Genomic DNA, 25,507 nt, shown 5'->3' on the forward strand with positions numbered 1-25,507 from the left:
TCCAGAATCTTCCCTTTATCCATTTAAAAGGCTTCTCCAACATGTTTGGTATCTGCAAACCACAACAGCACTCCACTTCTCCAGTACCAAAACCAGTTTTAGTTTGCAAGCTGCTGGGATACAATATATCAGAAATAGAACAGCTTTTAAAAAATGAATTTATTAAGCTACAAGTTTACAATTCTAAAGCCAAGAAGTGTTCGAGTTAAGACATCCACAGAAATATAGCTCCAAAGAAAAGGCAGATGAACTTTAGGCTTTCTCACTCTCTCAGCTAGGAGAGCACATGGTGACATCTGCTTGCTTTCTGTACTCATTTACTAAGGCTTTCCCAGGGGCATTTTCTTTCAGTATCTGCAAAGATCTCTGACTGTGTGGTCTCTGTAAACACTGAAACTTTTCCAAAATGGTTCCTTCTTAAAGGACACCAGTAAGCAATCCCACCTTGTATGGGAGGAAACCATCTAATCAAAAGTCGCCACTCACAATTGGGTGCATCACATCTTCATTGAAATAATAATAAAGATCCTTTTGAGCAATATTGAATGAGATTAAAGAGCATGGTTTTTCTGGGGTACATAATAACTTCAGATAGTCACATCACGCCAGGCAGACAAGTCACTAATGTAAACACAACTTGACTTCAGCTAAAGTGCATTTTTCATATATTTCTTTGAAAATCAAAGAAAATCTCATAGAGTTAGAAAATACATACAATCCCCAAAAGTGAACTGAGACAAAAACATCATCAGAAATATAAGAAGACTGCTTATTTTGTGAAAAATTAAAAGTTTAAGGACTCAGAACAATTGATATTTGAAAATTAAAAGAAAATAAATAGAAATTTATTTACTTTTTAATTTTAAGAAAATAAATAGAAATTTATTTACTGATCATCATCAGAAATATGGAAAGACTACATACTTTGTGAAAAATCAAAACATTTTTAAGAATCAGAACTGTGAACCAAAGAAAAACTGATCTATATACATATATATGTATGTATGATTTATACATATATATGTAGATATGTATATATGTATGTATAATTGAAGAAATAAAATTTTGATTCATAATAAAAAACACATTGGATTAAATTTTTACATTATTTTCAATTAATAGAAAGTTATCATATTCATTAAACAATTCCCCAAAATTTATGTTCCCATAGACATTTTGTTTTACTGGACTATTCTTTGTATACTACATTTCTAACAATCCTAGAATTCAGAGGAAAAGTATACAGAAGCATATGATAAACAGATTATTAATAGACTATTGACATAAAAATGACATCAAATGCACATCCATAATTACTTTGAATTGAAGTGAAATCCACAAAATGGAAAAATAATCATTATAAAGAGTTCAATTGTGCGGCATTTAGTACATTCATGAAGTTGTGCAGTCACTGCCCTAATCCAGAAACTTGTCAATGCCCTCAAAGAAGACTCTCTACTTATCAAGATGTCACTCCTCATTCTGCTTTCTCTGAGAACCTAACAAACTGCAATCTTCTTTCTGTCTCTGTGGATCTACCTGTTCTATGTGTTTCACAGAAATTGAATAATAAAATATATGACCTTCTGCATGTTCTTGTTTTCACTCAACATAATAATTTCTAGATCATCTGTCATGTATTGTACTTCATTCATTTGTATGGCTGAATAATGTTGCATTGTATGACTACAACATATTTTATCTATTCATCTGTTGGTGGACATTTGTGTTTTCCCCACCATTTGGCTTTATGAATAGTGTTTTTATGAAGAGTCCTAGGTGAGCATTTGCTTGGATACCTGTTTTAAATTTTTAATTGTTTGAGTATACACCTACTAGTGGTATTTCCAAGTGATAGGGTATAATAAACAGGGTTTTCTAAAGAAATAAACACACACACATGCACTCAAAGGCACATCTTAGTAGGCTAATAATAAGAATTGGTTCATGTGACTATGGACAGTCCCCGAGTTGAAAACTCCAAATCAGGTGATTTTGAGTTCCTGAAAAGAAGCAGGTTGGTGGAACTATGCATAGAAATTCTTCTTTCTGACCACTTAAATCTTCAGTTCTTACTTTAAGACCTCAACTGATTGGAGGAGGAGAGTATTCTCACTGTTGAAGACAGTCATCTTTATTGCTTATTTATGTAAACAGCAGTACATTGAATCAATTGTATAATGATTTAAATCTATCCATGAAATAACCCCAAAATAACCATCAGTCCATTGCTCACCAAACAAGTGGACACCATCACCTGGCCAGTTAAACATGAATGTAAACATGACAGTTCAACCTTTCTTCACTTGACACCCTTACACATCTAATTAAACTGCACCTAAACTCTAAATAAAGAAAATAGTATAATATAGTCATACTTTTGCCTAAAATAATTCAACTGTCCTGCATAGAACTGGAAATGCTGTAACCCTTTCTAGGATTAAGAAGGAGGATACCAGTCTATGAGTGTTATTCACTCCTATCCTTTGAACTCACAAATTAAATATTATGCAGTATGGTTAATATAATTTATAAGTAAATAATATATATCATTATAAATTACTGTATATTATATATTGTTATAAATTATAGTATAGACATTATATATGTAATATATTCATAACAAAACAAGGAATAAATGGACATGACAATTACAGTCCTTTTTTCTGCTGTTGGTCACACATGGTCATAGCTCATATTTATGCATCTTCTTCCATTATCCATTCTTTTTTTTTTTACATTAGCAGGCATCAGGAATTGAACTCAGGTCTCTGGCATGGCAGGTGAGAATTCTGCCACTCAGCCACTGTTGCACCACTCTACCGATTGTATTTTACATTTACCTTAAGAAAGAATCTCAGCAAGTAATGGTTTTCTGTATTGTGAGGTGACTCAAACCTTTATTCCTGAACCAAATGGGCCATTAGTAGCCCTGCCTCTGATGGGTTGCAATAGCTATACACTGACTTTATTCACAAGGGATTGTAACACTGAGACATTATAAGAGATTTACTGTATCATAGGCACACTGTACTTTATATAATAGAAGATTTATTTCCTCTAAAATCGTGGTCAATCACACTGGCAAGTGCATAGCATCCAACTTTGCCAGTTGATTAAAAGGCATAAGGAGCACAAAGTGGCTCTCAGGCAGTCTTCACATCAATGGATTCTTTGTTGTCTTCCTTGGGGTTAGCACTCCTTCTGAAAATAAGACCTTTAGAACATCTGAGCATAAGGTTATAGAAAAGAAAATTTTTTCAGTGAATCAAAAAGTTAGTAGTGACTGATGTTACTTCCATAAACATTCTGTGACTCCTGAACCCCATTTAAGCCCACTGTCGAGGACTTAATTTTGCATTTTTAGCTAAAATACTTTAAATTAATGTATTTAAATTATTTTCAGATATAATAGTGATACATATTTAATATACTACAATATAGGGTAAATATAAGTTTTATATGCAGTGGGAAACCAAAATTAAAAAACCATGTGACTCATTGTGATATTCATTTTATTGTTATGTCCTGGAATGAAACCAGACCTTAACATGTGTTTGAGGTATGCTTGTATATTAACAATTTAAGCACATGAGAAAAAAAGAATTTGCATTGAGAACATATGTAAATGTCAAAAAAAATGATTAAGAAGAAATTCATTCCATTAAAAATAGGGCTTTCTTGCCTTTCTCACCTTTGCCTTTGTGAGACTGCCAACATGTCCTCAATAAATTTTCTGCCAGCTTACTCTTTGGGTTGTGCCATTGGATTATTTCTCATAGCCTGGCCAAGAACCTGGGAAGCTGGATCTGGCAACACATTTTCGCAAGCTAGGCACTGCTCTCTGATTGTCAAGACTAGTAAGTCATGATTATAGACAGGGAGGCTTGGTCATGTGCTTTTGGTTTTTTCTTTGGCTTATTGTGGTCCTTTTCTATATTCTCATGCAACTCTCTCCCTCTCTCTCTCCTCAGCTCTCTAGGTAAATTCTAGCATGATTTACCTTCTTGTTTGGCTTCTTCATCTCTAGGAATCTAGGGGCTCTGATCCCATTTCCTGAGGAAATGAACTAAGTTCACTCTGAGACTGTCTCCCTCCTTGGAGGTGGTAGGAACCTGTCTCCACCCTGTGTAGATCCAAAGAGACTTTGAGATCAGACACTGGGGCTTCTCCCTAAATCCAGCAGAAGCCCAATGACAACCCAATTGAATCTTTCTCCCCCTCTCCTTTTTTCTCCCTCTCTCTCTCTGACTCTGTCTCTTTCTCTCTCTCTCTGAGACTTCCTCACACTGTGTCTCTTCCTTCCCTCTAGAGACCCAGACCCTTCCTCTTGCTGAGTCTGTTCCTCCTTTCACCTCTTCCACAGAGATCCTCTTCCCTACCTCCATGAGAATCTTCTTTCACCTCTCACTGACTTTCTGTGCCATCTGAGACATTCCACCTTTTGTTACACTGGATACTGGGTTAGGAATTCTTGCACCAAACAAGGTGTTGCCTTTAACTTCTGATTTCAGCCCATGGGGCCTGAAGAAACACTCCACTGGGAGTGTCTCTTCACTAGGCCTTGATCATTTAGTCTCTATTGAGACATATTTCATCCGAGCATAAAGCTTCCCTTATTGAGCATACTTTCTTTTTAGCCTTTAGAAAACTGGAAATGTAGAGGACAAAAGTATTCCAAAGAGCATTTTCTTAGACTTCTCTAAGGTGGGGCAAGTGTTCCATCAGGCACATAAGTCTACAAATTTCCCATGGACAAACATCCCCAGGGATGCCAGGCAACTCATCTCAAAGGCATTGAGTGACTTTACTCTGCATGTAATCAAGAGAATAGACTGATGGAGAGGAAGTACTGCTTGAGAGCATTGTCCTGGAATTCTGTTGGACAAGGGCAGGGTTAGTGTTCTTGACCTGTGTTTGGAAACCTCCCAAGAAGCATAATTTCAGACACCTCTCAGGAAGGTATAGGTTTGAGTCCCCAACTCTTCAAGAACATTGTCCTGTATTTATTCTAGCAAAGGTCTGGGTTAGAGTCCCTCACCTGTGCTTGAGAACCTCCCAAAATAACAGGTCTGGACATCTCTCAGGAAAGGTGTCATGGAGATGCCTGGTGTATGCACACCTATGTTCCCAAGAAATCGGGCTGGAAGAGAGGGAAACACCCAGGTTTGATGTGCTTTGAGACACCAACTGATCACAGTGGCACTAGTAAGCCTCCTCTATATCCTTTCAAGGGAAAATAGGAAAAGACAAAAATCAATATAAGCTAAAAATTGAGAAACATAGTCCTCCAATTTGTCTCTCAATTACAATATCATCATCCAGTCTATAAAAGACAAAGAAAGTAATCAGAAATTCCCTAAGCCAAGACACTTATAATTCTCTATCAGAAGATCTTAATGATCCACTTTTAAATGTTGTTTGTGAAAAGGCATGAGAAAATGTACCGTCAAGGCAGTTAGTTGCAATAAGCTAAGGGACATCACTCAGGAGAATGAGGAAAACATGGTTCTGTTCTGGGGTAAGTTATTGGCAGCTCTTAAAAGTATGTCAATACCAGTCCAGATTCATGGGAAGGCCATATTTTGTTTGGCAACCATTCCATCAGTCAGTCTTCCCCTTATATTTGGAGAAAGCTGATAAAGTGTTCCACAAGCTCACAATCTCCCACTAATTCTGTTTTTATCAGAACAAGGTCAAGGATGAGAAGGAAAGAGAGGTAAGTATAAGACCAGAGAACAGGCTTAGCTAATTGTAGTTGCTGTTAACAGTGCCCTGTTCCCTTGAAGTCACCCAAATAATGGATCCAATCCTCAAGGACCTTGCCTTAACTGTGAGTCAAAGTGCCCCTAGCAGAGAGTGCCAGAAGCTTTGAGACAACTCTTGAACTCATTGAGACCTTGCCCCAAGGGCCATGAACATAAGCATTTGGCCCAGGGACTGCACTGTCTCCTGAAGGGGGTTGGAATGACCCCCAGAATACGACTTGCAGCAAGTGAAGAAAACTAAAGGTGACTGAGGTTGTTTATAGCTCCACTGACCTCACATCTAACCATCAACTTAAAACAGCCTCAGAAGACACTTAATATGGCTGGTATGATTATTAATTTCTTAATTAAATAATAAAGTCACTTGTGCTGTTCTGAATTGCCACACTCTGCCTCATTACACTCAGACTTGCCTAACTATGGGAGTTTATTCTTAAGCCAAAACTAAAATCTTCACTACCTTTCTTCTTTTTAGGCTTGAGGACAATCTGGTATCACATCAATTTCTCATTGTTCCTGAATGTTCCCCTCCACTTCTAGGGTGGGAAGTTCTTCTTTCCCTAGCAGCCACTTTAAGACTATTCAACCCAAGTAATGTTTACCTGCTTGTTTGCCCTGAGGCCTCTACCAAATCAAGGCCTCTTGACATCCCAGAGAAGATCCTTAAGCAAATAAACTTGTCCTTACAAAATACAGACCTCCCTGGGAAATTTCACTATATAGCCCCTGTCTGTATTCAGATTTTCAGTCCTAGATCTCATAAGACACATTTTTTTTGTACCTCTACACCCTCATTCTCAATACCTATTTACTTTTGAATGGCAGGAACATAAGTATACAATTTTCACTTTGCTCACTTTGACAATGCCGTCCCAAGGATTACAAAATTATCCCCATATATATAAGAATGCCTTACTCATGCCTTCCTGACATTCAAGTGCCTCAAGGCACAATCTTGCAAGGTGTTAATGTTGTCAACTACCATAGTTCCAATGTGAAAGTAATTTTTTTGTAGTCATTAATGATGACAATCCCTGAATGGATATGGAAATTTGCAGAAGGTTTAAAAACAAAACATTGGTAGTCAATGGCTGAGTACAATCTTGGGTGAATGTAAAAAAATATTATTATAAGAACATTTATTATAACAAATAATATTTCATCATGGCTTTTCAGTTTTCTGGCTTCATTAAATTGCCTAGCATACCTTTTTTTTTTTCCAACATCACGTTATCCAATGACTCTAAATGAATGGGTACCTTTTTTATATGTAGATATTTTTGTTTGCTAAGTGCTGTCAGAATGCAATATATTGAAAATGGAATGGTTTTTAAAAGGGGAACTTATTAAGTTAAAAGCTTAGGTTCTAAGGCCATAAAAATGTCCAAACTAAAGCATCCACAGAAAGATCCTTGACTCAAGGAATGCCAATATCTGTCACATGAGAGGGCATGTGTCTGGCATCTGCTGGTCCTTGTTTCTAGTTCCATTGCTTCCAGCTTCTGGTTCCAGTGGTTTCCTCTCTAAACATCTGTGGGCATTCACTTGGCTCCTCTGGGACACAACTCTGGGTTCTGGCTTGCTTAGCACCACATGGGAAGGCACATGGTGACACTTGTTGGGCTCTGCATCTCCAAACATCTGTGTCTAAGTATTTGTTTTCTTTGTGAGCCTTCCAAGTATCTCCAAGTGTCTGCATCTCTGAAGCTCTGAAGCAACTGTTCTCCAAGCATATGAGCATTCTCCAAAATGTTTCCCTTTTTAAAGGACTCCAGTAAAATAATCAAGACCCATTTAAAATGGGTGGAGTCATATTTCCATCTACTCAAAAGATCACACCCACAATTTAGTATGTCACCTGTTGTTTTATTTTGTAAGTTGCCAGAATGCAATATATCAGAAACAGAACAGCTTTTAAAAGGGAGTTTGTTAAATTGCAAGCTTACAGTTCTAAAGCCATGAAAATGTCCAAATTAAGTCATCCAAGGAAAAATCTTCACTCAAGAAGACTGATGATGTTTAGGGTTTCCCTCTCAGCTGGAAAGGCACATGGGAGTGCCTGCTAGCTTTCTCTCCAGGCTTTTTCAATGTCTTCTCCAGGGGCATTTTTCTTCATCTCTGAAGTTTTCTGGTTGTGTGGGTTCTCTTGGCTCTGAAGGCTCTGTTAGTACTAAGTTTTTTCCAAAATTGTTCCCTCTTAAAGGGCTCCATTAAGCAACTACTCCTTGAATGGTTTCCACCTCATTAAATGGTTTCCATGGAGGTGGAAACCATGTAATCAATAGTTATCACCCACAGCTGGATATGTCACATCTTCATGGAAAAGTCCAATCAAAGTTTCACCCTACAATATTGAATCAGGATTAAAGGATATGTTTTTTTCTGGGGTATGCAACAATCTCAAACCAGCAGAGTAGGTCTCAATGAAACTATACATATCATTTATGTTTTGTTCCTTTCCTTGAATTGCTCCATACCTTTCTTCACTGGAGAATATGCAGGGTGTGCTAGATTATTAGAAAACATATTAAGACAAGTTTCAAACTCTCTCTGATGATTTGGGGATAATTGATGTATGATATACTAATTTCTTAGGGAACATCACAGAAGGGAAGGGAAATATAAATTCTTCCCTCCAAGGGAAAAGAAAGCATTTGAGAGAAGAAAACTGAGTCTTCATTAAAGTTGTGTTGATAAGAATTGCCTTTGATTCTGTTGACCACTTGGATTTTGGCAAATTCCTGTAACTCATTGCTTCTGATAGTAGACAATCTCTAATTACTGATAACCAATTTGTTCTGGTACATCAAAAATATTCAGGATTTCCTTTGGTAACTGAGGATACCTGAGGGCAGTATAAGGCTTCTAAAACATTGACTTCTATGAACTGTTCATATGACACAGATCTATTTGATGTATGTTTCTGGAGAGTGGGAATTTGGATACTGCAAGTGAAGATGAGTATAGAAAAGTTTGACAATTTCATTAGCTATCTCATCCAATAGAGTCTATTAAGGTAAAATTGTCAGATAAAATAAAGGACACCCATTTTCATTTGAATTTCAGATAGACAACAAATATTTTCAGGGTAAATATGTCTTAAGTAATATTTGATTACTAATATATTATTATACAATACATTATCATTAATATTTGATTAATATAATATATTACTATTATGATTAATGATATAATGTATAATATAATTTCAAACTCATACCACTGTATCTACAGATTAAAAAATTAGCTACTCCTTTTCCTTCATAGTTACCCCTAAATGAAGGTATTTAAATGTACACATCAAGGGGTTAACTAACAGATAATGGCATATTCTTTTCCACACCAAAGAAAAAGATATCCAGATATCTTAAAGGAAAGATAGTAACTGAAAAATTAAAATTTCAAAAAAAAAAAGCTAAATAAATACTACAGTAATTTTAGCAAAACATTTAAAATATCAAAGTTTTATAATTTGTGTCAGAATATTGAATGCCCTTGCTAAATCCATTATATCTACTCTTATACAGTAAAATCCTAAAATAGCAAGTGGCTACTCTAGATAGCCATTGCTCAATCTTTAGGGTCTCAGTTAATGTTGTGCAGGATTATTCTGGAGATGCCATTACTTTATAATCTTATTCTGCATTTTATGTGACTGAATATTTTAAACTCTAATTGCTTGTTCAATTGAGAAATTCTGCTTTCAGAATCTATGTTTTCAGTGGGAGAAACTTGAATGTGGGATTTGTTTAAAATTGAATACAAGTGGACTTCAATCTGAGCAGTTCCAAATTTGATTATTTACTGCTTTTCCATATTAAAATGTGTAAGTGAACAGAGCAAGATTTTCTATGTAAATATTTGACACTCACAGTGATATGCTCGATATTCTTCATTCTAACATCCTAGAAATAAACCAGGAGCTTGCAAACTATGATGTACTAAATGAACAAGTAAATATTTTAAATATCTTGTAGACTCTATTATCTCCACAGTATTGTATGGGATGAAACAGACATAATAAATCAGTCAGATATCTTAAAATTGAAATAAACCCAAACCACAGATTTTGGAAAGCATGGCTCTATGTCTTGTGGTCCAAAAAACTTAAACAATTAGAGGGATTTTTTAATAAAGCAGTAATATTATACATGCAAATTTGGCCATAAATGTGAATATGTATTTCAAATGAAAAATTTTAAAAAGCTAATTTCAGATAAGATGAAGCTATAATGGCCATATAAATAATATAAACCTCAATATTAAATGAATATATTTAATAAATATATATTTACATTAAATAAATGTGTTTACTTAAACAAATGTATTTAAAAAATTAAATAAATATATTTATTATTTGAATTACAGACACAAATCAGCCTAGTAGTAGGAGTGTTTAAAATCCATTTGACACCAGAAAATGTACATGTCATTTACTGAAATATGTCATTGATTTCAAACATAGAGATACACTTACTGAGCCACATATTAATTAATTATTAATTACATGTATTATTTTTATGGCCATTATAGCTTCTTCTTTTCTGAAATTAGCTTTTAAAAATTTTTCATTTGAGGACTTCCGGAGAAGATGGCGGCTTAGTAAGACGCGCGGGTCTTAGTTCCTCCTCCAGAAAAGCAACTAAAGAAACAGAAACAATACAAAACAGCTCCCGGAGTCACGACAGAGACCAAAAAAGACAGCGTACCCCATTCTGGAACGGCTGAACGGGTAGGGAGAATCCACTGCTGTGAGATACCCGAGGGGTGCACGTTTTCCCGGCTGGGGTGGCTGGCGTCTGGGGTCCCCTCCACGCACGTGGCTCCCCGGTCTGACTGGGAACATTGGATAGCGGGGCCCTCCCATCACGCTTGGCGTCTCGGGCCAGCTGGGCAATTTGGACCGGCACTCCCCCAAGCCACGGCCAGCGACCCCCGCCTCCACGCGCGGTTTCCCGGGCCGACTGCCCCGCAGACAAACGACCGCCACGAGTGCCACCTACTGGGCAGGAAAAGAAAAACAGAGCCCAGAGATTGCACAGAAAAACCTTTCAACCAGCTGAGTCCCACACCCAGGGAGATCTGATCAAATGCCCAGACACCAGCAGAAAATAATGGATGACGCTCGGAAAATTGAAGATATGGCCCAATCAAAGGAACAAACCAATAGTTCAAATGAGATACAGGAGCTGAGACAACTAATGCTGAATATACGAACAGAAATGGAAAAACTCTTCAAAAACCAAATCAATAAATTGAGGGAGGACATGAAGAAGATATGGGCTGAACAAAAAGAAGAAATAGAAAATCTGAAAAAACAAATCACAGAACTTGTGGGAGTGAAGGACAAAGAAGAAAAAATGGAAAAAACAGTGGATACCTACAATGGTAGATCTAAAGAGACAGAAGCTACAATTAGTGAACTGGAGGATGGAACAACTGAATTCCAAAAAGAAACAGAAACTATAGGGAAAAGAATGGAAAAACTTGAGCAGGGAATCAGGGAACTGAATGACAATATGAAGCGCACAAATATACGTGTTGTGGGTGTCCCAGAAGGAGAAGAGAAGGGAAAAGGAGGAGAAAAACTAATGGAAGAAATTATCAATGAAAATTTCCCAACTCTTATGAAAGACCTAAATATACAGATCCAAGAAGTGCAGCGCACCCCAAAGAGAATAGACCCAAATAGGCGTTCTCCAAGACACTTACTAGTTAGAATGTCAGAGGTCAAAGAGAAAGAGAGGATCTTGAAAGCAGCAAGAGAAAAACAATCTGTCACATACAAGGGAAACCCAATAAGACTATGTGTAGATTTCTCAGAAGAAACCATGGAAGCTAGAAGACAGTGGGATGATATATTTAAATCACTAAAAGAGAAAAACTGCCAACCAAGACTCCTATATCCAGCAAAATTGTCCTTCAAAAATGAAGGAGAAATTAAAACATTTATAGACAAAAAGTCACTGAGAGAATTTGTGACCAAGAGACCAGCTCTGCAAGAAATACTAAAGGGAGCACTAGAGTCAGATACGAAAAGACAGAAGAGAGAGGTATGGAGTAAAGTGTAGAAAGAAGGAAAATCAGATATGATATATATAATACAAAAGCCAAAATGGTAGAGGAAAATATTATCCAAACAGTAATAACACTAAAAGTTAATGGACTGAATATCCCAATCAAAAGACATAGAATGGCAGAATGGATTCAGCTTTAAGACAAGATAAACTTATGAACCATGTAATAACATGGATGGACCTAGAGAATATTATGCTGAGTGAATCCAGCCTAAAACTAAAGGACAAATACTGTATGGTCCCACTGATGTGAACGGACATTCGAGAATAAACTTGAAATATGTCATTGGTAACAGAGTTCAGCAGGAGTTAGAAACAGGGTAAGACAATGGGTAATTGAAGCTGAAGGGATACAGACTGTGCAACAGGACTAGATACAAAAACTCAAAAATGGACAGCACAATAATACCTAATTGTAAAGTAATCATGTTAAAACACTGAATGAAGCTGCATCTGAGCTATAGTTTTTTGTTTTGTTTTGTTTTGTTTTGTTTTGATTTTACTATTATTACTGTTATTTTTTTCTCTATATTAACATTCTATATCTTTTTCGGTTATGTTGCTAGTTCTTCTAAACCAATGCAAATGTACTAAGAAATGATGATCATGCATCTATGTGATGATGTTAAGAATTAATGATTGCATGTGTAGAATGGTATGATCTCTAAATGTTGGGTTAATTTCTTTTTTTCCGTTAATTAAAAAAAAAAAGAGAAGGGATAATTGGAGATGAAGGGATACAGACTGTACAACGGGACTGGATATAAAAACTCAGAAATGGACAGCACAATACTACCCAATTGTAATGCAATTATATTAAAACACTGAATGAAGCTGCATGTGAGGTATAGGTTTTTTGTTTTTGTTTTTTTTTCTTTCTATTATTGTTTTAATTCTTATTCTGTTGTCTTTTTATTTCTTTTTCTAAATTGATGCAAATGTACTAAGAAATGATGAATATGCAACTATGTGATGTTATTAAGAATTACTGATTGTACATGTAGATTGGAATGATTTCTAATTGTTTTGTTAATTCTTTTTTTAATTAATAAAAAAAAAAAAGCTAGAAGGCTCAAAGACAGAGCCCAATCACATATGTAATTACCTAACTAGAATGTTTGATGATTGTATTCTAGTGATTTTCTCAAACCAGATAAAATGACTTTCACCTTTCAAATGACAGAACTCTTTTTCTGCTAAACAAAATTTCAAAAACCTTAGGGTCTAATCTTAACCCAAGTATCCTGTTTCAAATCTTTAAGTATGTCCAAAAGAAGCCCTCAAAGATTTTTGCTTGTTGAAACTGGGGAAACCTTTTAGAGATATCTGGAAGTATTAAAATGGAATTGGAATAGTAAATACTTCAGACTTTTCACTACTTCAGACTTTTGCTTTTGCCTTAAAACTTATCTAACTTGCTGAGTTAGCATTTCCAAAGAATACTTCAAGGTAGAGGTGCCATCAACAGGGAAATCGGCTGGCAGATCACAACAGAGGAAAAACTTCTCCTTATGGAGTTTAAAGTAACACTGTGCTGATATTTTCAGCTAAGCAAGAGAATCATTTTCAAAACTTAGGCCATATTATGCCAGGAAGAAATTTTGCAGCCTGGTGTTATATAGACCTTTCATCATCTTGATTGCTGCCTACCTACGGAGTGCGATTTTCCAGCACTGCATTTCTTCTCTCTCTCTAATGTTTCAGTTATCCCCATTTAGAGGATGAAGACAATTGTGTTCACAATAAGAGGTAGAGCAAGGACTTTAACCTAGGTGGATTTGTTGGCTCTTCCCTGTTTACCACATTTTCACCTATCTTTTTTTTTTTTTACGGTATAGGAATGTCCCTAGGAAAGAAGCCAGGTATGTGGATTATCTGGAATTTCTCCAGCATGCATAAAAGTTCTCTGGTGATATATACCCTATGTTGAGAGGGGTCCTGGAGAGGATCCCTGTGCAAGCAGATCTAATCTCAAACCTCATTGTCTTCCTTTCTTCTAGTGCCTTTTCTTCTATCCTTCTTCTGGAAGGAGGTCAATTAACTGATTGCTGATCCTGAATCTGCTCACATAACCAATCTGAATGGCAATTTGGTCTTACCTTTCCTATGACATCTATTAACAGCTTGAGAGCCAGAGGATCATGAACCAAGGAATCTGTATAAAAAGAACCAAGGTATTTCCTTGGATTGGTTGGATTGTCCTGGGCACACAGATCTGGGCGCATGTTAAATCCATGTGATATTCTTCCCACTGTGAAGGGGAAGGCACCGCCTGCAAGTAAAACACATTACTGAGGGGCTAGTATTGATTGGAAAGGATTCCTTTCAGTCTTAACATTATGTGCAAGAAGTTACTTGAGCTCATTTTATTAACAGTATTAACAAAGGAACATTTGGCTTCCAAATGCTGGGAGAAGACCCAGGAGAAATGACCTGAACTCTTCTAGGAATTCTGACTTGAGGAATTTATCCTAAAGAGATAAGACAAGTATGTCAAGATATGTGGCCAAAGGTCTCAAATATAGTGTGACTGTATTAGCAAAATATAGAGAAAATCTATTTCTGGGTTGGTAAATGTCTGAATTATGATGGCATACATGTATGCAACTATCAAAAATGATGGAGCTCTGTATTTATTGACATGGAAAGATGTCTTTTTCATGCTGAGTGGGAAAACCAAGTTAGAGAATAACATGTATAGTTTGATGTTATGTGTCTGTTATGTGTTTTAGACCTATCCATAAACAGTAAGGAATGGTAGGGACTATGGAAAACTGGAGAGCTTATAGTCTTATTAGAGGAACTTAAATAAAAAACAAAATAAAAACTTCCCACCAAAAAAAAAAAAAAAATTTTTCATTTGAAATACATTTTCATATTTATGGCCAAATTTGCATGTATAATATTTCTGCTTTATTAAAAAATCCCTCTCATTGTTTAAGTTTTTTGGACCATAAGTCATAGAGCCATTGGACCCCAGAAATGCCTTCAGACACTGCAATGCAACTTTATATTGGAGAAGTGCAATGGAGAAGAAGACTGAATGGAAAGAGAAGGTGGTCTTCATTGATCAGGGTTATGGTCACCATGCTTTCACAACATATGCAGAAACCAATCACTGCATGACCATTTTGTTAAGGCCACAGCCAGGGCATTGGTCATGTCCTAAACTTTCAGTTTCATTAGCTCCATATTAACTGCCCATCTTTCATTCAGGATATAAAAATGCCACAAGAAATCTCTTGCAAATATTCAACTTTACTGTTGAAATGGTGTAATTACATTGTGTAGTTAAAGAGCTCAACATTTCTATATTAACTCATAAATGCTTTATAATCACAGATATGCTCCAAATAATTTTGGTTCTATTTAGAGTGTTGTCAATGTTGTATCAGTGCAAAACATGTTCAATATCGACCCTCAAATTGGGGAAAAGTTATTTTAGTTTTGAAATCATATGTGGCAATTATTTTTCTATCTACAAAGGAATATTCTCTATTTTGTCTACATTATCAAGGTTATATAATATTACATGAAAGTTAATAACAAACATCCTTGTTTCTCTCCAGAAGACATTGTTGGATAAAATGGGCCAACAGAATCTGACAGTGTCGTCTGAATTCATTCTACTGGAAGTCACACGTCACCCTGAGCTGCAGGGTCCCATCTTTGGGGTTTTTCTCCTCATCTACATGGTCACCCTGGTGGGCAATCTGGACATGATCATCCTCACCAAGCTGGAATCCTGTCTCCACACCCCTATGTATTTCTTTATCAGACACCTGGCTTTCATTGATCTTGGCAATTCTACCGTCATTTGTCCCAAGATGCTGGTAAATTTTGTTGAGGAGCAAAATACCATTTCTTATTATGCCTGTGCCACACAGCTTGCCTTTTTCCTTTTGTTCATTATTAGTGAATTTTTCATGTTGTCAGCCATGGCCTATGACTGCTATGTGGCCATCTGCAGCCCTCTGCTCTACACTGTTATCATGACACAGAGGGTTTGTTATTTGCTTGTCAGTGTCCCCTACCTCTATAGCACTTTCAGTCTCTGATGTCCACCATTAAGATTTTTACATTGACCTTCTGTGGTTCTAATGTCATCAGTCATTTTTATTGCAATGATATACCTTTGTTACTCATGCTGTGCTCAAATGCAAGAGAGCTAGAATTGTTGGTTATAATATTTTCAGCATTTAATATGATTTCTTCCCTACTTGTAGTCCTTGTATCCTATATGCTCATCCTGATAACCATATTTCAAATGCATTCCGAAGGAAGGAAAACAGCTTTCTCCACATGTGCTTCTCATCTGGCCACGGTGGTTGTATTCTATGGAACATCTTGATATTGTAAACACTTTTCTCATCCCATTCACATCATTAAAGGAAATAAGTACAAGAGAAAATGTGACTCTAATCACAAACATGTAAGTAAAAATTAACATAATGCAGACAGTGCTCTGTTTTTTATCCAATCTCCATATAGGCATTGGGCCTCTATTCTAGAAAAGTTCAAATTTTTACATTTAAATTGGAATTTTACCTTTATTTTCTGATAAACTAAATCTCATGTGAGAGAAGTACAATAATATGCATTATCTCTAATAATGAACTAAAGCAGAAAGATCATCAGAATGATTACATATTTTGACAAGAACTGAAACTTTGAGAAATTAAAGCATTCAATTTCAGAAAAGGTACTGTAGCAAAACAGAAGAGTACTGTGGCATATTTCTCAGGGATTGGAGCCTAGTCATACTTAAAAATTGTCAATCATTTCTGCCTTCTCTCCCTGTCTCTCATGTCTGTAGCCTAACTCACTGTTCTCCCTTCCCCCTCTCGTCAGTAACCTCCCATCTCAGTAGCTTATCTCAAAACCACAAGCCTTCCTGTTATTCTGTCCTTGCCTCTAGCTATCTTCTGCCGCCCTTGCCTAGCAACTACCTTTTAGCTTGTGTAATTGGCTCTCCAAACCCCCTACCCTCTCCCCTACTCCTCCCCCTGTGTAACCGTATATAACCTGAGCTCCCCGGAGCCTCAGGGTCTTTAGAGCACTTGAGCCACTTCGGTACCTAAGCTCTTACGATGTAACAATAAAAAAGCTTTGTGCTGATTAATTGGCCTTTGGCTCAAGTCCTTCAGTCCCCTAGCTGAGACAGCTAGGTTTCGCTTACCCAGGTTTGTTTCCCGCGAGCTCGCCCCCTAATTCACCCAGTGCTCCAGTCGCGCGACCCGGCTGAAGCTATCAGCGGCAAGTACAAAATGCTATATTTGGAATATATTACTACTTCATGAATAAAATTAGAAATTTAGTTTGAATTTACATTACAACTATAACAATAGTATTTTATATGCAGTTTGAATGTAATAATATAATATAGTATAGTATAGTATAATGAAGTATAATATAATATTACAAAAATGATACTTAGGATATCTAAAATAAAACTCAAGTCAATGTGATCTAGGGATTTGACATTTATTACAGCAATAAAAAGAAAACTGAGCTCAAGAACATTGATTTCAGGTTTAAAAAATGTGTGTGTACATGTATACATATGCAAACAAATATATAGTATGAACTAAATAGGTAATGACTAATGTAAATAACATATTGGGTAGATTTTTTTAACTCATTTTTTCCCACCCTTTGTCTCTTGTGAAAAGTACTGTGAATATTTTCTTATAAGTATTTCATTGACTTGTCCTAAGTATTTGCCAAATTGTTTTGTGTATGTACTTAGTAAGATTTGTGGGTCATATGATCATTCTGTGCTTAACTTTTTTGAGGGGCAATCAAATTGTTTCCCATGGTGGCTGCACCATTTTGGAATAATACAAAATGGACAAGAGTTCCAATTCCTGCACATCCTCTTGAACACTTGTTCTATTCACTCCTGCTTGTTCTTAGTCTACAGATGAATCCCTGGGCAGATAGCCAGGAGTCTTAACCAAAAAAAAAAAAAAAAAGGACTTTTGCTAAAACATGCTCTTATCAGGATCAAGATTCTTTCCTCTCCCATTACCAAATTATTTTCAGAATTTGTTTTACAGGCAAACTCAGCTGACCAGCAGAGCATGCGCAGACATAGATAACTGGAACCTTGTTTGCAGATCTTCCTGCTACAGCTTCCATTGGTTTATGTTAACCTTCTGATAAACAAGCTGGTTTAGGGTTTGTAAGCTCAAGATAAGTGATTTACCTGTTAACTACTGGGCAAGTATCCATATATTTATAAATCATCTGTGATGATAACAAACATTATCCACATATTTATACATCAAATATAATGATAACACAGATTAAAGATAAACTGATAACACTCACCAGTTAATTGAAGCTTTTTCATCTCTTTATTTTCTGCTTCTTGAGCTTGTATACACAGAGATACTATCTTGCATGGACCCTGCACATTCAGAAATTAAATGCCTCCTTATACATTAGTTTGAATAGGCATTTCCCAGATTTTAAAAATACATATACTTATCTAATCATGATTATTACTAAAATTAGAATTGAAAATTGTCAGGAATTAAATCAAAATGCAAACCATGGTCTGTTGATCCCAGATGCACATTCTTCACTTATTTCTCCCTTTTTTTAATGCATTGGATTTTATCTTATGAGAAACACAAATTGAATATAATAAAAAAGTACAAAATTGCATTTTCCAATCAAATCAATTCTGTTTATCATGGTGTCTTCGACTTCTACCCCAAAGATATTTAATGTTATGAATAAATTTTATTTTCTGCAGTTATATTTTATATTATACAGTTCAGATTTAACAATTTTATCATATATTTTATTTTTCCACAGTTTCTTTTATTAGCATCATAATCCTTGCATCAATATACAAAGGAATGATAACAGATTTCTTTTTAAAGCTAAGTGTTAAATATTAAATATCTTTACACATTTTAATTTTGCATTAATCTGCCAAGAAAAAGATTAAAACTCAGGTTATTTGAAACCTGACCATACTTCCATGATCAGCCAGGCTACATAAAAATTGGTAACTTTGTTCTTGCTGCTTTGTACACAGACTCAGGGTCCAGAGAAATGGGACCACATTATAATTGTGTGCTACAAAAATAGATGTTCTGTTATAAGCCAAGTTACAAAGTAAGGATGGGTATAAGGGAAAAGCATTTTCTTTCAGTAACAGAATCTCTGAGGAGTACCAGTACATCATTTTTCCCCAAAATGGTTTGAGGAGGGGGGTATGATGTTTTGAAAATGTATGCACCCTAGTAAACCTGTGCTCTTTAATCCTAATCCAATCCCTTGGGGACAGGCCTATTGTAGAATGGGATCTTTTGATTAGGTTAACTCCATGGGGATGTGCTCTGCCTAACTGTGGGCATGACCTTTTGATTATATTATTTCCAATGTGCTGTGGCAGTAATGAATTTTTCTATATATTTCATGGCTTCTTGATTATCTTGAAGAGATTTTCCCAAAGACTCCAAACTTTCCATATTGGAGCTTGATGGGTCACAAACAGGCTTATAACATTTACCATTTTGTCTGAAGCATCCAAGGTAGGTTCATTACTTAATTTCATATATAGGGTTGAGAACAGTGAGAATTTTTAAAGAGATTCATTTTTAAGTTAGGGATAAAATTTGATCCCTAACTTAAAAATAATTTACAAAGAATTACTTCTATTGTAAATTTCTGTTCTTAGAGCATACAAGCCTGGACCCAGCCTCATGGTGTCCAACAAGATCCCCCCTGTCTAATTTGAAATGTGCTTCCACACAATAGATGTGAAACATTGAGTACAGCCAAAACAAGGTTGTAAAAGAACACAGTTGAAGAATTTGCAATGATTTTTTCAAAACTTACTATAAACCTACAGTAATACAAAGAGTACAGTATTTTATAAAGACAGATACATAGATCAATGGAACAGAATTACCATGCCTGTACATGTTCACATATTCATACTCAACTGATTATCAACTAAGAAGACAAAACAATTGAATCATATCCAGGTTATATATAAATAATCCCTACAAATCAATAATAAAAAGACAACCCATTAAAAATAGACAAAATATTTGAATAGACACTTCAAAGAAAAAAAAAATGAATGGCCAAAAAACATGAAAAAGACCTGGCATCCTATGTCGTCAGAGAAATGCCATAATATTAACAATGAAATATCACTTTTTACCCATTAGATTAGCTAAAATTTAAAATAATGATATTGCCAAATGACTACTACTATTTGGAGCTCTGTAATCATCAGGCATTGATGTTTGGATGATTGATGTTTGGTAGAACCACTTCAGAAAACAATTTGGCAGTTTCTAATAAAGTTATCATATGTCTACTGTATGTCTCAGAAATCTCCTCCTTACCCAAGAAGATTAAAAGCATATATGCAGAAAAATACTTGTGGTTTTGTTCTAGTTTGCTAGCTGCTGAAATGCGATATACCAGAAACAGGATGGCTTTTAAAAAGGGGAATTTAATAAGTTGCTAGTTTACAGTTCTATGGCCGATAAAATGTCTCAATTAAAGCAAATCTATAGAAGTGACCAATCTGAGGCATCCAGGGAAAGATACCTTGATTCAAGAAGGCTGATGAAGTTCAGGGTACCGCTCTCATCTAGAAGGGCACATGGTGAACATGCTGTCATCTGTTAGCTTCTTCTCCTGGCTTCCTGTTTCACGAAGCTCCCTGGGAGGCATTTTCCTTCTTCATCTCCAAAGGTCACTGGCTGGTGAACTCTGCTTCTTGTGGATGTGTAGTTCTTCTCTGCTCTCTCTGAATCTCCATTCTCCAAAATGTTTCCTCTTATAGGACTCCAATAAACCAATCAAGACCCACACAAATGGGTGGAGACATGTTGTCACCTAATCCAGTTTAACAACCACTCTTGACTAAATCACATTATCCAGGGAGATGATCTGATTACAATTTCAAGCATACCGTATTGAATAGGGATTATTGTACCTTTATGAAATGGGATTTTGATTAAAACATGGCTTTTCTAGGGGGCATACTTCCTTTCAAACCAGCACATGTTTTAGTATTCATGTTATTTTTATTCACGATAATTTGAATGTGAAATAATCTGTCTTTAAACAGAAAAATATATTTAAAACTATGTTATATTCATAAAATCAATACTACTCAGCAACTAAATTGAATCAATTACTGATGTATCCAATAGCAGGGAGAAACTTCAATAATATTGAGCCAAGTAAAACTAACCAGGCAGAAATAGACTATATCATTTTATATAATGTTCTAAGATAGTTACAATTAGTCTCTGGTGAAAGAAATCATATCAGATGTGGCCTGAGATATCATGTGGTAGATTAACTGCAAAGAGATATCAGGGAACCTTCTGGGGTGATAGAAATGTGCTCTTGATTAGGAACAGGTGCTTTCATTTGCCAAACCTTATCCATTAACACTTGCAGTCTGTGCAATTTACTATGTGTAAATTATACCATGATTTTTAAATAAACCATTGTAAGATAACCTTTTGCTTATTATTTTTATTTTTCTTCTCAGAAGGTTGCCCCAAATGTCTATGTAATATACACAAACCAAGTTTTAAAGATTATATTTTGGTAAATATATGCCTCTATATTTTACTAAATAAATTTCTGAAATGTAGATTTAATTCAATTCCAATATTTTCTCATACAGAATAATGCCCTCATGAAGGTTTTTGTTTACACATTTTAATAACTTGATTATTTCTGCATAATTGAATTCAGAAATGTATTATCTGCCCAATGAAAATATATGTGTTTCTAAACGATTTTGGATTTGAGGAGAGAAGTTTAGAATAATTGTGTTCCTCTGTTCATGGCACATCATCATCAGTAGGCCTGGCAAAGTGCATCTCTTTTTAAATCTATTTATTTCCTATTAACTTTATTCCACCATCTATTTCTTCTGCCACACCTGAATATGTTTAATGTGAGTCTGCTTATTTTCTTGTTTACTTATAAATATTTGTTTCTTTTCCATTTGCATGCATTTTTATTTTTGCATTAATGGCTTCATGCCATGGAGCTCAACTTCTATATTTAAATTTAAAGTCAATAGGGGACATCTTATGGCAAACCAGAAAGGAAGTATTACTACAAAGAGTACTTATGCTCCACAAATTAGAACTGTCTCAGGGACAATTCCTTTCTATATAATCCTATTAGCCATCACATATATAATTTTATGGTATAAATATTATTTTTATATATATGAAGCTTCAGTGTTTTGAAAAAGTGTCTATATCTAGAAATCTGAAGATAGATTCTAACCTAACAAATGAGTTTTGTTTTTAAATACTGTTTGAGTTTTTCTGGTAGTTACCTTCTACCTTTTTCTCACCATAAATACAAGAGTCAAAAAAAATAGTAAAATAATAAGAATATTGACTGAAAGTTGTTCTTTGGAAGAGTCATTCTTCTTTTAACCTCTACTTCACCACAATCCTTTAATAATTGGCCATGGTTATTGTATTCCTTGAGGCAAAAGGGAAAAAAAACAACTATAAAAAGTGGCATAGTGATATTATTTATCTTAAATCACTGTGTAACTAAGTATCCTTGAATCACTATGTAACTAAATAGATATAATTTGAACTGATTTGACTGCTAGATATTTGGGTCTCAGCTCTTCAACATGCCATTTTTTCAGAAATCAATCCCTGAATACAAACAAGTTTCTTTGTGAGCTACACTTAATCATTGTGTCCCTTAGATGCTATGGAGTTTGAGTAATAATTTAGACCTGGACTATCACAAAGAGGTCCCAAAGGGTGCCTGATTGAATTCCTACAGGAGTTCCTGTTAAAGAGCTAATGAGTCACTACTGGTACTTTCTCCATGGAGGTAAAAGGCAACTGTGTATTCTAGAGTCACTGTACTTCAGAGTCTCAAAGGTTTAGAAAGCTCTATCAACTCTCACTGTTTCAGTCAAGTAGAGGCACGCATTAAGGGCTTGAAGCAGATCTTCTATTAGAGGTGGGTAGAAACTATTTGTCTTCTCCTTTTAAAATGGACATTTAAAAATATCTAAAGCCAGTAACCTAAAGGATCCACTTGACACTGGGTGCTAAGTTTGATCAAGTACTACAATTCTTCAACTCAGTTTTATTTCCAAGATTTATAGCTATTTTTGGAATAGAGGCTGACAAATATGATCCAGCTATGTATGTCTCCAAAATAGAACTGCTGTCATTATGTCTTATGCATTTAGATCAATTATACCACTACTAAGACAATGGATTTTTGCACAATGAAACTGTGTATATCATAGTAATTTTATAATGTTAACAAAAATAAAATTGCATATTTCAAAGGATAGCCTGTGAGGTTAAATTAGATGTGCAATTACTCAAACTAAAAATGGTGCCAATATTTTGAGAATGGAATGATGGATTATAAATACTTTCAAGAAATCTATTCATTAAATATGATAGTATGCACTCAGATACACATAGAACCATAGAGTGTAGTCAATGCAATAATGGAACATGTTTAGGTAGACCAGTATTTACTAGCAAAATAAATCCTCACACATTTTAGCTGGTAAGATATCAAAAAGAAGGATCTCCATTTGAGGAGAAACACTTGCATGAGCAGGAGCAGGAAATTAAAAAGCAACATAATCTTAGGGAGAAAATAAAACACAGGAAGAAATTATTTATTTTCCCCGTTGGTCTTTAAACAATTGATGTAAAATAGAATGTTCAGAAATAATTGTATATCCTGGTTATCTTCCCTTGTCATTCTATAATAAAGAAAATTCTAAATACATGGAAAATAGTCACAAAATTTGTTTTTAAAGATATAATTACTATCTATCCATAAAGGACTGGTACTAATTTAAAGGCAACTCACCAATATTTCTACTCTCCCATTTACTTCCCTCTTATGAATTTTTCTTCATAAGAGGGATATTGCCTAAAGAAGGATCAAGATTGCCACCCTTAAATACTACAAATTTAAGTTTGTTAGTCCCCTTTTGACAATGATTTCTAGTTTATGATCACATGGGACCACTATGAGAAATTCATGGGCAAATTTATTTCATATAAGATGCCACCTCTTACACAAAGTGGAGGAGTTCCAGGGGAGTCATATGAGCAAAGATGTGGAAAACCAGAAATGGAAATTTCTGTCCAGTGTGTGCCTGGTAGGGTAGAAAGACAAAAAAATGTGATATAAATCTGAGTTAGGCATATGCTAGAAGTGAGACTAAAATATAATTTAATTATTTTAAAGAATAGCTCAGAGTATATATTTTGCCTACTCAGAAAGCTTCAGTTACTGCCATTTGCCTACAATTCAGCCTGAGAGAACTGAGACATAGAGACAGGAAAAGATCTTACAATAACCCATGGAATTGTTAGTGATGGATTAACATAGAGAAGGAGATGAGGGGGATGCTTTGGATGGGAAAAAGTTAAGCCTTGAAAGAATTTGTAGAAATTGGAAAATAACCCAATGTAGAGTTTTGAAAGAGAAAGTAGATAGTATGATTGTAATTAAAAATATTGTTTTTTAAAAGTTTTATTATTGCATTTTCAAATGAAAGTAGCAAGCCAGCAACATTCTAGACCTCAGGAGAAAGAGTGGGGCCAGTATAATTTGGAAACATTCATACTGGCTGGTAGTTGAAAAGTTTGCCAAGGAATGGAAAGGTGAGAATATGAAGGTTGATGTCAAAATATTAGAAACTGCAAATACAGGAAAGGAAAAATAAGAAAGATGCATGAGAGGCTACACAGAAGTCAGACCCAATGTTTTGGGACAGAAAGGCATGCTAGGATTTTAAAACCTCAGGGATGGTCCTCAGTGGAAAGAGATGTGCATTTAAGTGGATATGACAAATTTTGTGTTACAAATTCAAAAAGACTTGTTATAGTTGAAATAAATGTATCATCACCTAGTTCATCTAGTTTAATCTTTCTCAAGTATCTGGATAGTAACTATATGATTGTGTTCCAGACCTAAATATTAGCTTGTAAAAATGATTATTTAAATATCTCATTAGCACCTAAAGCTTAGCATGTTCAAAATTTCGTTTTGACCAGCCCCACCTGTGCTAGTTACTGGACTGCTAAAACAAATAAGATACAATGGATTGGCTTAAAAAATAGGGATTCATTGATTCCCACTTTTGGAGCTAGAAGAAATCCAAAATTGAGACCTCAGTAAGGCATTGCTTTCTCCCCAAAGACTGGTGTCCTGGGGCTGGCAGCTGGTGATCATTGGTCCCTGTTTCAATTTTTTTGGGGAAACATGGGAATACACATGTAATGTCTTTTTTCTTCTCCAATTCCAATAACTTATTTTTCTTCTCCTTCATGTAGCTTTCTGTCTCTGTAATCTGGATTAAAGCCCAGTCTGACTAAATTGGGCCATACCATAATTGAAGTAACATCTTGAAGACATCTTATTTACAGTAAGATTCCTATATTTAACAAAATGGTGACTAAGATAAAAAACATGTACAAAATTACGCACACATGTCAATCATCCACAGTACTTTAACCACTTATTTTAATATCCAAAAACTGTTTTGATGATTCACGTAATCTCAAAAAGCAAACATAAGTGTGTGGTTCCCCTCCATCTACCATTCTTTCATATGTCTTACATAATTCATTATACTAATTT

At 35.3% G+C, this 25,507-nt stretch overlaps 1 pseudogene; it reads left to right on the top strand.

Annotated features, from left to right (window-relative positions):
• Positions 1–15,432: 15,432 nt before the first annotated feature.
• On the top strand, positions 15,433–16,196 carry LOC143666702 (olfactory receptor 8K5-like; annotated as a pseudogene).
• Positions 16,197–25,507: the final 9,311 nt, after the last annotated feature.

The sequence above is a fragment of the Tamandua tetradactyla genome, chromosome 23, assembly GCF_023851605.1.
Source record: "Tamandua tetradactyla isolate mTamTet1 chromosome 23, mTamTet1.pri, whole genome shotgun sequence".
NCBI lineage: Eukaryota > Metazoa > Chordata > Mammalia > Pilosa > Myrmecophagidae > Tamandua > Tamandua tetradactyla.